This window comes from Cebus imitator, unplaced genomic scaffold (genome assembly GCF_001604975.1).
Source record: "Cebus imitator isolate Cc_AM_T3 unplaced genomic scaffold, Cebus_imitator-1.0 Scaffold515, whole genome shotgun sequence".
In the NCBI taxonomy this organism is placed as follows: domain Eukaryota; kingdom Metazoa; phylum Chordata; class Mammalia; order Primates; family Cebidae; genus Cebus; species Cebus imitator.
Genome location: NW_016107830.1, coordinates 1,029,677 through 1,042,480, shown reverse-complemented (window position 1 = coordinate 1,042,480; position 12,804 = coordinate 1,029,677). Strand labels below are relative to the sequence as shown.

Sequence of the window (12,804 nt, the reverse complement as noted above, 5' to 3'; positions counted from 1 at the left end):
CTAGACAGAAAATCAACCAAGAAGCATTGGACTTAATCTGCACTGTAGATCAAATGGATCTAATAGATATTTACAAACATTTCATCCAGCAGCTGCAGAAAACACATTCTTTTCCTCAGTACATGGGTTGTTCTCAAGGATGGATCATATGTTAGGTCACAAAACAAGTCTTGGAACATTCAAAAACTTGAAGTAATATCAAGCATCTTCTCTGACCACAACGGAATAAACTAGAAATCAATAAGAGGAATTTTGAAAACTGTACAAACACATGGAAATTAAGCAATATTCTCCTGAATGACCAGTGGGTTAATGAAGAAGTTAAAGAGGAAATTGAAAAATTTCTTCAAACAAATGATAATGGAAACACAACATACCAAAACCTATGGGATACAGCGAAAACAATACAAAGAGGGAAGTTGATAGCTTCAAGTGCCTACCTCAGAAAAGAAGAACAACTTCAAATAAATAACCTAATGTTGCATTTTAAGGAATTAGAAAAGCAAGAGCAAATTGAACCCAAAATTAGTAGAAGAAAAGAAATAAAAATCAGAGCATAAATATATGAATTTGAAATGAAGAAATTAATACAAAAAATCAATGAAATAAAAGTTGTTTTTTAAAAAAGATGAAAACAATTTGCAAAACTTTAGCCAGACTAGTAAGAAAAAAAGAGAGAAGATCCAAATAGATAAAATTAGTGTTGAAAAAGCAGACATTATAACCGATACTACAGAAATTGAAAGGATCATTAATGGCTACTGTGAGCAAATATATGCTGATAAATTGGACATTCTAGAATAAATGAATAAATTCCTGGATACATACAACCTTCTAGATTAAACCATGAGGAAATCCAAAATATGAAGAGACCAATAACAAGTAGTGAGATCGAAGCTGTAAACAAAAGGCTGCCATCAACAATAAGCCCAGGACCCAATAGCTTCACTGCTGAATCTACCAAATATATATATTTAAATGTTTTGATTTCCATAGGTTATAGGGAACAGGTGGTGGTTGGTTACATGAATAAGTTCTTCAGTGGTGATTTGTGAGATATTGGTGCACCCATCACCCGAGCAGTATGCGCTGCACTCAGTTTGTAGTCTTTTATCCCTCACACCCTTCCCACCCTTTCCTCTGGAGTCCCCAAGGTCCATTGCATCATTCTTATGCCTTTGCATCCTCATAGCTTAGGACCCACATATGAGTGAGAACATAGGATGTTCAGTTTTCCATTCCTGAGTTACCTCACTTAGAATAATAGTCTCCAGTCTCATCCAGGTTGCTGTGAATGCCATTAATTCATTTCTTTTTATGGATATAGTATTTATAATCATATATATATATATGAATAGTACTCATCCATAAAAAGAAATGAATTAATGGCATATATGTATGTGTATATATGTGTATATATGTATGTGTGTATATATGTGTGTGTATATATGTATATACATATATATGTGTGTATATATAAAAATTGTGTATATATGTGTGTATGTGTGTATGTATATATACATACATATATATACACACATATATATACACATATATATACACAATTTGTTTTATCTACTCATTGAATGATGGACATTTGATTGGTTCCACATTTTTGCAATTGCAAATTGTGCTGCTATAAACATGTGTGTGCAAGTATTTTCTTTTGTATAATTACTTCTTTTCCTCTGGGTAGACACCCAGTAGTGGGATTGCTGGATCATATGGTAGTTCTACTTTTAGTTCTTTAAGGAATTTCCACACTTTTCCATAGTGGCTGTACTAGTTTATATTCATATATATATACGAATAGTACTCATCCATAAAAACTTTCACCAGCAGTGTAGAAGTGTTCCCTGTTCATCACATTCATGCCAACATCTATAATTTCTTGATTTTTTGATTACGGCCATTCTTGTAGGATTAAGGTGGTATTGCATTGTGGTTTCGATTTGCATTTCCCTAATCATTAATGATGTTGAGCATTTTTTATATGCTTGTTGGCCATTTGTATATCTTATTTTGAGAATTGTCTATTCATGTCCTGCCTGGAACATAGATTGGGAAAAGGATCGTCTCTTCAATAAACAGTGCTGGGAAAACTGGATATCCATATGCAAGAAAATGAAACTAGACCCTATCTCTCACCATATAAAAAAATCAAATAAAAATGGATTAAAAACTTAAATCTAAGGCCTCAAACTATGAAAATACTAAAAGAGAACATTGGGGAAACTTTCTAGGACCTTGGACTGGGTAAAGACTTCTTAAGCAGTACCTCACAAACACAGGCAACCAAAGCAAAAATGGACAAATGGGATCACATCAAGTTAAAAAGCTTCTGAACAGCAAAGGAAACAATGAACAAAATGAAGAGACAACCCACAGAATGGGAGAAAACATTTGCAAATTATCCATCTGACAAGTGATTAATAACCAGAATATGTAAGGAGCTCAAACTACTCCATAGGAAAAAAAACTTATAATCTGAATTTTAAAATATCTTAATAAACATTTCTCAAAAGAAGACATACAGATGGAAAACAGGTACTCAACATTATTGATCATCACAGAAATGCAAATCAAAACTACAGCGAGACACCATCTCACTTCAGTTAGAATGGCTTTTATCCCAAAGTCAGGCAATCACAAATGCTGGCGATGACATGGAGAAAAGGGAATTCTCATACACTGTTGATGGTAGTGTAAATTAGTAAAATCACTATGGAGAAGTTTGGTGGTTCCTCAAAAAACTAAGAATAGAGCTACCATATGATTCAGCAATCCCATTGCTGAGTATATACCCCCCAAAAAGGAAAGCAGTATATTGAAGAGATATCTGCACTCCCATATTAATTGCAGCACTATTCAAAGTAGCCAAGATTGGGAAGCAATCTAAGGGTCCATTAACTGATGAATGGATAAAGAAAATGTGGTACATATACAGAGTGGAGTACTAATCAGCCATGAAAAAGAATGAGATCCTGTCATTTGCAATAATATGAATGGAACTGCTTGATTTATTTGATGAAAATTACCTCATAAGCCAAACTCGACCATAGATAGTTTCATTATGTTAAATGAAATAAGCTGGGCACAGAAGAACAAATTTTACATCTTCTAATTTATTTGTGGGAGCTAAAAATGAAAATAATTGAACTCATAGGGAGTAGAAGGTTGGTTACCAGAGGCTGGGAGGGGTAGTTGGTGAGTGGCCAGGGTGGAAGTGAGGATGGTTAATGGGTACAAAAAATAGAAAGAATGCATAAGACCCAATATTTGCTAGTACAACAGGGTGACTACAGTAAAATAATTTGTGTACATTTAAAAATAACTAAAAGAGTATAATTGAATTGTTTGTAACACAAAGGATAAATGCTTGGTATGATGAATATCCTGTTTATCCTGATATGATGATTATTCATTGCATGCCTGTATCAAAATATTTCATGTAACCCATAAATATAGACACCTACTATCTACCTACACAAGTTAACAATAAAACAATAAAATAAAATAGAGCAGAACCAGCAATGACTTAAGATACAGATGGCAAAGTAGGAGCAGGGGAATGACTGTGTGCCCTTCCTCCTATTTCTACTCCAGCATCCTATTTCAGTTCTTTCCATCTTGGACCCAAATGACTGATAGATCCCTCTGCCAACTCCTTAGCTAATTGTTTGTTCCATTGTTTTCATATACACCAAATCTCCACTATATGTGACCTTGTATTCTCAGCAGTCCAAAATGTAAATGTCTTATTTAAAATTTAGCATAAATATTGGACTCAGTAGCTGTCCAAAAATTCTAGAAGCTGTAATCCTTAAGGTCTGAAAAAGAAAGCCCATCTTGTTCGAGGCCATCCTAGAATTTTCTAAGTTTTTAGGTGATTTGCTGCCTTCCTGGAATAGAGGAGGTACTTATGTATTTGCAGAATCAAGTTCAACTGAATTTCCCCCACTCAGCAACACTCTTGGGAATGGCACCACCCCATGGTGTTAGCTGAAAGGTCAGGCCTAGACTGACAGGTCAGGCCTAGACTGACATGTTAGTTTCTCCAGACATGTCTTTTTTCCCAGACAGGAATGCACATTTATAGCCGATGATCTGAGCCAAATATATGCTCTCTTGAGAGTTTAAGCTGATGGTTTCTGAGAGTCTTGATAATTTAGTTGTCAGGAACAAAAGGATCAGAACATGTGAAAATGGAGTCTCCGACAGCTAAAGCTATAGGCAGATGGAAGTAGTAAGGGGCAGGGGAGGCTATAATCCTGGAACCGTCAGAGGAAGCTGTTTTGCATGGAGAAAAGGTGCAGGGAGAAGCAAATGGAAAGGCGTCACTCTAGGGACATCAAGGTTTTCTGTTCTCAGAGGTTTGACTTGACTTCACCCTTCCTCACGGAATTCTGCAGTGTCCTTTCAGTACATTTTCTTTCCTTAAACTGGTTTGTATGGGTTTCTGTTTTTTATATGTATTTGAAGAATATACCACGTTCCAACTGTGTTATTCTTGCATTATTTCTCATGTTTCAAAATAGAAAATTTGTAGGACTGATAGTAAAATATTTTTTAAAATAAAACGCTGTGTTATTACAGCCTGAAGTTAGTACAGATTATCTTAAATTGCTTTTATATACTTGTTAGTCTCTTTACTGATCACAATTTTTCCAAACATGAAACCTCTAATAACATAATTAGGATAGGAAGGATATAAGTGGATGATAGAAGTATCTAGGACTACTCTTGGGTTAGGCAAAGAACGTTTAGAGGTCTCAGCTCAGCAAGATGGGAATGTGTAGGGGCAGGAGATATATTGAGGAGATGGGAATTGAAGGGACAAGAGAAACCCTCCTTTCTCATATAACCCCTTTGTTCTCCCCTCCTCCTACTTTCTTCTGCTTGTTTTACAAATACCAATGAAGAATCATTGTGTATTGAGCACGGGCTACACCCCAGTCTCTGCTTTGGGCAATCATGTACAATTCCTGACCAATTCACCCAAGAATCCTGAGAAGATTGGATGAGTATGCCTGGAAAAATGGTCTAATTAGTGTGGACTCCCAGGACATGAGTGAAAACCAGACATGGTGATTGTGGGTTCAGAAATAGAATATCCACTAGAAGGACTTGGAAATAACATATGGAGAGGTTTTCATTTGCTGTGCCTGGGCACATTTATTTTTTATAATTTATACTGAATTTATCATTTATTTTCCAAATATTTTTTCAAAAGACAGGCAGAGATAGAGTAAGTTTCTAAAAACCTCTTTACTTGAAGCATTATTTCACTAATCCACCCTAGCAAACATCAAATTTGGGAGCTTTACAAGAATCATCAGTTATGTATTACAAGTGGTTCTCGGGGGCTGTAGTTCCAGAATGTTCTACATGAATCCAATATGTTTTCTGCATTCTAGAGTGCTGGACTCTTGATAATTACTTTTATGCTAACTTTTCACCAAAAGATATGCGTGATATTCCTTTGCATATAGTATGAATAAATTATTTGACTATAGGAGTTAATCATTAATTTAGTCTATCTGTTTTGAGGAGACTGTTATCTTTTCTTGAGAGGGATCAGCTTTTGCCTCTACAGTATTATAAATTTTTTCTCTTGGATGCATCTGGTATATTGAAGTACTCAATTTGCTTTATGATATGCTTTTAGAAGTTGAAAGAATTTTATGGGAGAGTTCCAGGTTTTTTATTCAAATTAAAATGTAACCTACTTGGTATAAATTACTGTGTGATAATGTTAGCTCATTATTTACACTCTGATTTATGGTTTTTATTTCGTTTAGTTTTATTTAGTGTTCTGAAATAACCCTAGAAAAATTAATGTGCTTTGTTGAGAGAATTAATTAAGCACCCAATAAAAGTTACTTTTATTTTAGAGAACAGATATTCTAGTTGTTTATTTTGCATTGAGAGAAATTGATGAATGATAAGGTGAAATATGCTTGGATTTTTTTGAATAAGAAAATAAGATTAGTATTCCGCACAAAGCCTTGACATTTATCACACATAAAGAAAATTATTGTATAACAATGTGGTTTGTTATTTTTTGGATTATATGTTATTTGGAAAGTGGACAGATAGATGAATAACATTATTTCTGTGTCAGAAATACTAAAAGTAAATATAACCACAAATGAATTAACTCTATGTAATTCAGAAGGAATCGGCCATGAAATTCACAATAGATTTTCTAACTTGAATTGCTTCATTTTGCTGTTTAAATAAATGCTGAGTGTTTTTGTAGCATCAAAGTGGCAAAAATAAAATTTGAATTCATATTTATAGGGTCTGTGGCAGGTCTAGAAAACAACCCTAGCACACAAGTCAGAAATTGTAGGTCATTTAGGGAAATAGAGTTGAGGAAGTCAGGCTTCAAGGTCATAATACTGGTTGTATCTGAGATTCAAAGCTAGCAATTTTATAAACAGCATCATAACTGATCGTCTTTTATACCCCTTCAAAACTCTGTATTTATAACAAGCTCATTCTGATTATATGAGGACCTGCAATTAGAATAAAGATAGTTACAACTTTTTTGGTACTGTAATTAAAAATGAAAGCAATTAAACAATTTTGTTTGCTTTATTAATTATAAGTTAGTCTTTAGAATTTTATTCAGATATGCTTACTTCCTTATAACTTTTACTACACTAGACATTTTATCTAAAAATAAAGGTAAAAAGTACACTGTTTTTTTTTTTTTTTTTTGCCAGAAGTCAAGCTGTTGTTGTCAATTGTCATATGCTACCTGTCAGTATAGTGACTTTTATGTTTTAATTCAAATACTTTTCAGCTGGTGATGCCAAAGTTTAATAAGAATTTGCACAGTGTTTATATGCCAAGAGCTGTATAGAATTAAAATTTGGGAGATTGTAATCTGGTGGGGAGATACTCATATATATTGACTATAGGAAAGGTGTGAGTAAAACAAGTAAGAGAGGTAAAACAAACTATTAAGAAATGTAGCATTCATTTTGACTGAGGCTCTGGAGTAGAGGCAGTATCCAGAAGAGCGTCTTAGAGAGACTAATGTTCGAACAAGACCTTGAAAGATAATTGAGACCGGTGTGGGAAACATAACATGAGTTAAAGTGTAGCCACTGGCAAACCCCAAATATATTCAGAGGCATCAAATAATCCAGTTTTAGGGGAAATTGACTTTTAGGGGAAATTTCTCTTTACTAAAAAAGTAAATTGAGACCGGATCATGGACAGCATTGGAGATTGTGCTATGAAATCTGGACTTCATTCTATGGATTATGGGGATTCTCTGAAAGTTTTTGAGTATAGGAATCATTTTTAAGAACAACAACTCCGCTGACAGTAGGAAAAATGTACGTGTGACAGGAGAGAGGGAGGAAAGTAGGGACCAGGCCAAGAGAAATATATTTTTTTCTTTTTTCTTATACTTTTTAAAATTAATTTTACTTTAAGTTCTGGGGCACATTTACAGATCTTGCAGGATTGTTACACAGGTATACACATGCCATGGTGTTTTGCTGCCTCCATCCCTCTGTCACCTACATTAGGTATTTCTCCTAATGTTATCCCTCCACAATCTTCCCATCCCCTGCTATCCCTCCTGTAACCTCCCACCCCCTAACAGACCCCAGTGTGTGATGTTCCCCTCCCTGTGTCCATGTGTTCTCATTGTTCAAACGAACTTATGAGTGAAAACATGCAGTGTTTGGTTTTCTGTTCTTGTGTCAGTTTTCTGAGAATGATGGTTTTCAGATTCATCCATGTCCCTGCAAAGGACATGAATGCATCCTTTTCATGGCTGTATAATATTCCATGGTATATATGTGCACATTTTCTTTATCCAGTCTATTTTTGATGGGCATTTGGCTTGGTTCCAAGTCTTTGCTATTGTAAACAGTGCCACACTGAACATACTTGTGTATGTGTCTTTATAATAGATCAACTTATAATCCTTTGGGTATATATGCAGTAATGGGATTTCTGGGTCAAATGGTATTTCTATTTCTAGATCCTTGAGGAATTGCCACACTGTCTTCCACAATGGTTGAACTAATTTACACTTCCACCAACAGTGTAAAATCGTTCCTATTAAGAGATACATTTCTTAGGAAAATACAAGTAGTTCAGAGACCATGGACTAAGTTGAGACTCATGATAAGAAAGAATTTCTGAGTAATATAACTGGTGTCTCATGGCTGATTGGCCAGGGAAGGGGAAAAGTGGAGTCAAAACTTTCTCCCCTCAATGTTTGGACTTAGTTACTAGAAGAATAGTGATGCTATTAGCCAAAGTCAAGAATGTTGGAAGACAATTGGGGATGATGCAATTCTTTTTTGGTCATGTTATATGAGGATTAGTGAGTTGTTCTTGTGGGGTAATCAAGCTCAAGAGTTGTGGTGGAAGTAAGAGTTATAAAGATCTACATACGATGTGTCTTCATACAATTGAAGGAAACACATGTGGAGCAATTGCAGGAGAAGAAAGGCAAAGAGATGACACAACAGGGTCATGAGAAGAAACAGATTAAAGAAGGAAGGAATGGTAAACAGTGTTGGATGCTATAGATTAGAGAAGTGGATTGAAAATTGAGAATTCTTTGACTTTGCTGATTAATGGATCATTGGTGACTTTCAAGACAGTGATTTCTAGATAAGCAAAAATATTCGACTGAAATAGCATCAAAACTTAGGATAATACATATGTTCTAAAACCTTTTTTTTTCCTGAAAAAGATGGAGATGAACAGGTTTTGTACCTCTTTTTTGTCCTACACTGTGGTTCTTTATTCCTGACACCATTATAGAGGTATGGATTCAGGGGGTTAAGTTCCAGCTCTTCTACTTGTATGTTCCTGCTCATGTTATTTAAATCCCTAAAACCAAAGTTTCTTCATCTGCTAAACAAAAATAATATATTTATTAGATTGTCAGGAATGAGCTAAGACATGGGAAAGTGTTTCGTAAGCTATAAAGTACTTCTGTACAGTGTTGCTATTACAATATCTGTATTGACTTTTGGCGAAGTGGTAAACAGAATTTAAAAAATGGTAATCTGTTTCTTGTTATTGCTTCACTGAGTCTCTCTCTCTCTCTCTCTCTATCTCTCTCTCTCTCTCTCTCTCTCTCTCTCTCCCCCTCTCTCTGTCACTTGCTCTTGCTCTCCCACTCTTTCTTTTTTCACTTTGGATTTGTTACAAAGTAAATCTCAGTGTTGTGCTTCTTGTCCCTTCTTTCTCCCTAGGTCTCCTCATTGTTAAGTTTTGTCTTTTATCTTTTAAACTTTCATCTCTGTTTTCTCCTGCAGCTTCTTTCTCTTTCTCAATCACAATTTTATTCGTGTATCTGTAAATATTTATTGAGAACCTGCTATGTGCTAGGAACTCTTGGGATGTGGGTAGATGTTAGTCTGTAGCCTTTGTATTTATGTGTGTTTACCAACACAGTTTTATGAGAATTTTCACTTACCACTCTGGATTAATGTATCTCACTCTGATAACACTCATTATTCATATGCTGGACTTCAGTATAATTCAGATTTATTATCCTCCGACCCACTTCATTTTGTACAAACTCTGATCGATTTAATCAGAATTAGCAGAGATATTAAACAAACATTTTGAAGAGTATGCAGAAACTTTTGAATATTGTTTACATAGTCATTTCCACTAGATTGGGATAAGCAGAGCTCCCTATATGTGTTTTTGAGCATTTGAGGGGAGAAAAGTTTTCCAAAATATATATATTTCAATTTGTAGGTTGTCAAATACCCATGTCTCTCCTCTGTCCCAGAGATATGCCCCTACTCCCTGCCCCTGCTGCTCTGTATTGAAGAATGTTCTCTCTCTCTCTCTCTCTCTCTCTATATATATATATATATATATACACACACACACACACACATATATACGTATATATATACACATATATATACGTATATATGTGTATATATATACGTATATATATGTGTATATATATACATATATATACACATATATATATGTGTATGTGTGTGTGTGTGTGTGTGTGTATATATATATATATATATATATATATATATATATATAAAGTGATTTTTTTGAGACAGAGTCTTGCTTTGTCGCCAGGTGCCAGGCTGGAGTGCAGTAGCATGATCTCGGCTCACTGCAACCTCCGCCTCCCAGGTTCAAGCAATTCTCCTGCCTCAGCCTCCCCAGTAGCTGGGACTATAGGCGCATGCCACCGTGCCCAGCTAATTTTTAAATTTTTGTAGAGACAGGGTTTCACCATGTTGGCCAGGATGGTCTCGATTTCTTGACCTTGTGATCCACGTGCCTCAGCCTCCCAAAGTGCTGGGATTACAGGCGTGAGCCACCTCACCCGGCCAGAATGTTCTATATTTAAGATCATATCTTGATGGGAACTTGCCAGATTCTTCAGTTAACATGCCATTTTCATTTCATTGGACTAGATAACTTATTGTCTCTTCTTTATTGCCAGGATATTCAATATTTATCATTTTAGTTCTGGTCATATTCACAAAATGTTTTTCTCCCGACACACTTTCAAGTGCATTAGGATTAGGAAAAAACAAAACATAACAACAACAATAAAAAATCTTTGAAAATCATCGATCTATTAGATGGAGACAAAAGGACATATGTATGGTAGTGGGTATAAATATATAATTTGACTTCTATAATGAAAGAATTCCTAAAATTATATATATCAACATTTAATTAATGTTAATATTATAAATGTAGTCTTCAAATTTTGTAAACTAATGCAAAACTAGCCTTTAAAAAAAATCTATAAAATGGCAGGGCACGGTAGCTCACACCTGTAATCCCAGCACTTAAAGAGGCCGAGGCGGGTGGATCATGAGGTCAAGAGATTGAGACCATCCTGGCCAACACGGTGAAACCCTGTCTCTACTAAAAATACAAAAATTAATTGGACGTGGTGGTGCAGGCATGTAGTCCCTGCAACTCGGGAGGCTGAGGCAGGAGAATCACTTGAACCCAGTGAGGGACTATGTTAACTTCTCTTCCCAGGTCCACAAGGAGTGTGGTTTCAAAGGCAAGAACTTCCCAACGACATGCCCGACCTGCCTCATTCACTTCCCAATCTGGGGACTAGAGTTCTTTGTCTAACTTTCGCGCATGACCAGCTAGGTAGACTGCCCAGGAGAGCTTCCTTTGTTTAGAAAGCCCAGTAAAAACTCTGGGAAGTCTGTGGGTCGGGCAGACAATCTGATATCAAAGTCAAAGATCAGTCACTCCAGAGGAAGTTTGGAAAAGCTCCTCTCACTGGAGGAGAACTTGAATGGGGTGGGAGTAACTTCCCAGTTGTCCCAGCCATATGTTGAAAGACTATTTTATCCCCATTTTATTTTCTTGATACCCTTGTCAAAAATTAATTGACCATAAGTATTAGGGCCCACTTTTGGACTCTCAGTTCTATTCCATTTATCTATATTTCTATTCTCATGACAATACCACGTTATCTTGTTTACTTAGCATTGTAGCAAGTTTTTATTAATAATGAAGTGTGAGTACTTCAAATTTGTTCTTACTCAACATTGTTTTAGCTATTTTCCTTTGAATATCCATATGAATTTTAGGAATAGCTTGTCAATTTTACAAAGAAGCTAACTGAGATTCTGATAGAGCGTTAAATCTGGGAAGCATTGCCATATTAATGATATTAAATCTTCTGATCCATGAATATGGGATGTCTTTCCATTTATTTATATCTTTGTAATTTCTTTCAAAATATTGTATAGTTTTTAGAGTATAAATTTTGCTTATTTAAAAAAAATTTATTCACAAGTATTTTATTGTTTTTCAGGCTATTGTAAATGGATGTGTTTTTTTTTCATTTCTTTAAAATTTCCTTATTGGTTCTAAATAGAAATTAATTTATATATTAATCTTGTCCTGCAATCTTGCAGAACTTGTTTATTAGTTTTAGTAGTTTTGTAGTGGATTCCTTAGGATTTTCTATATGCAAGACCATGTCATTAGCAAATAGAGATAACTTTATTTCTTCCTTTCCAATCTGGATGATTTTTTATATTATCCTCTTGGTAATCTCCAGTGCGGTGTTGAACAGATGTGAAGAAAGCAAACATCCTTGCTTGTTCCTTATCTTAGGGTCAGGGGCAAGTATTCATCCTTTACCATTAAGTGTGATGCCCGGTAGCTATGAGTTTTTATGGATGCCCTTTACCATGATGAGGATGCTCCCTTTTACTCCTAATTTGTTGAGTGCTTCTTTGCTTCCTTTGCCTAGAATGCCCTTTGTCCTTTCTTCTACCTGGTGGCTTCCCTCTAATTCCCTAAGACCAGCTTAAATGTTTCCACTTAGTAGAGCTGATCCTCTCCTCTTTTCCACTACTGACTTGTAGGGTTATAAGTCATACAGGAACGGAATAGATTGACTCTGAGTCAGTTTTTAAAAGGCTTTCTCAATTTGAAAAATGTCCAATTTTGAAATCAAGACACTAAGATTATAGAGTCCCCATAGATTATTCCATTCAACTTGTTCTAGTATTGATTTTCAAGCACAAAAACTCAATGAACTGACACAGCAGAAGTGCATTTGCCAAGTACATATTGATACACATCTCTGAATAGTTAGTAATCTACACATCTGCACAAATCTAATAAAAATGTTTCCAGAAGATGACTAGATCTAAAACGATAAATATTGAATAACCTGGCAATAAGGAAGAGAATGTGAGTTATCTGATCTAGTGAAATGAATTTTACATTAAGAGGCATGTTAATTGAAAGCTGAAGATTAATGATTTTTACTCGCATAAGTTA

The 12,804-nt window shown here is 35.2% G+C and overlaps 1 protein-coding gene across 4 annotated transcripts in view; it reads left to right on the top strand.

The window, feature by feature from the left end:
* Window positions 1-12,804, top strand: part of MCTP1 (multiple C2 and transmembrane domain containing 1) — a 571,324-nt gene that overhangs the window by 68,274 nt on the left and 490,246 nt on the right. The window lies entirely within an intron of this gene.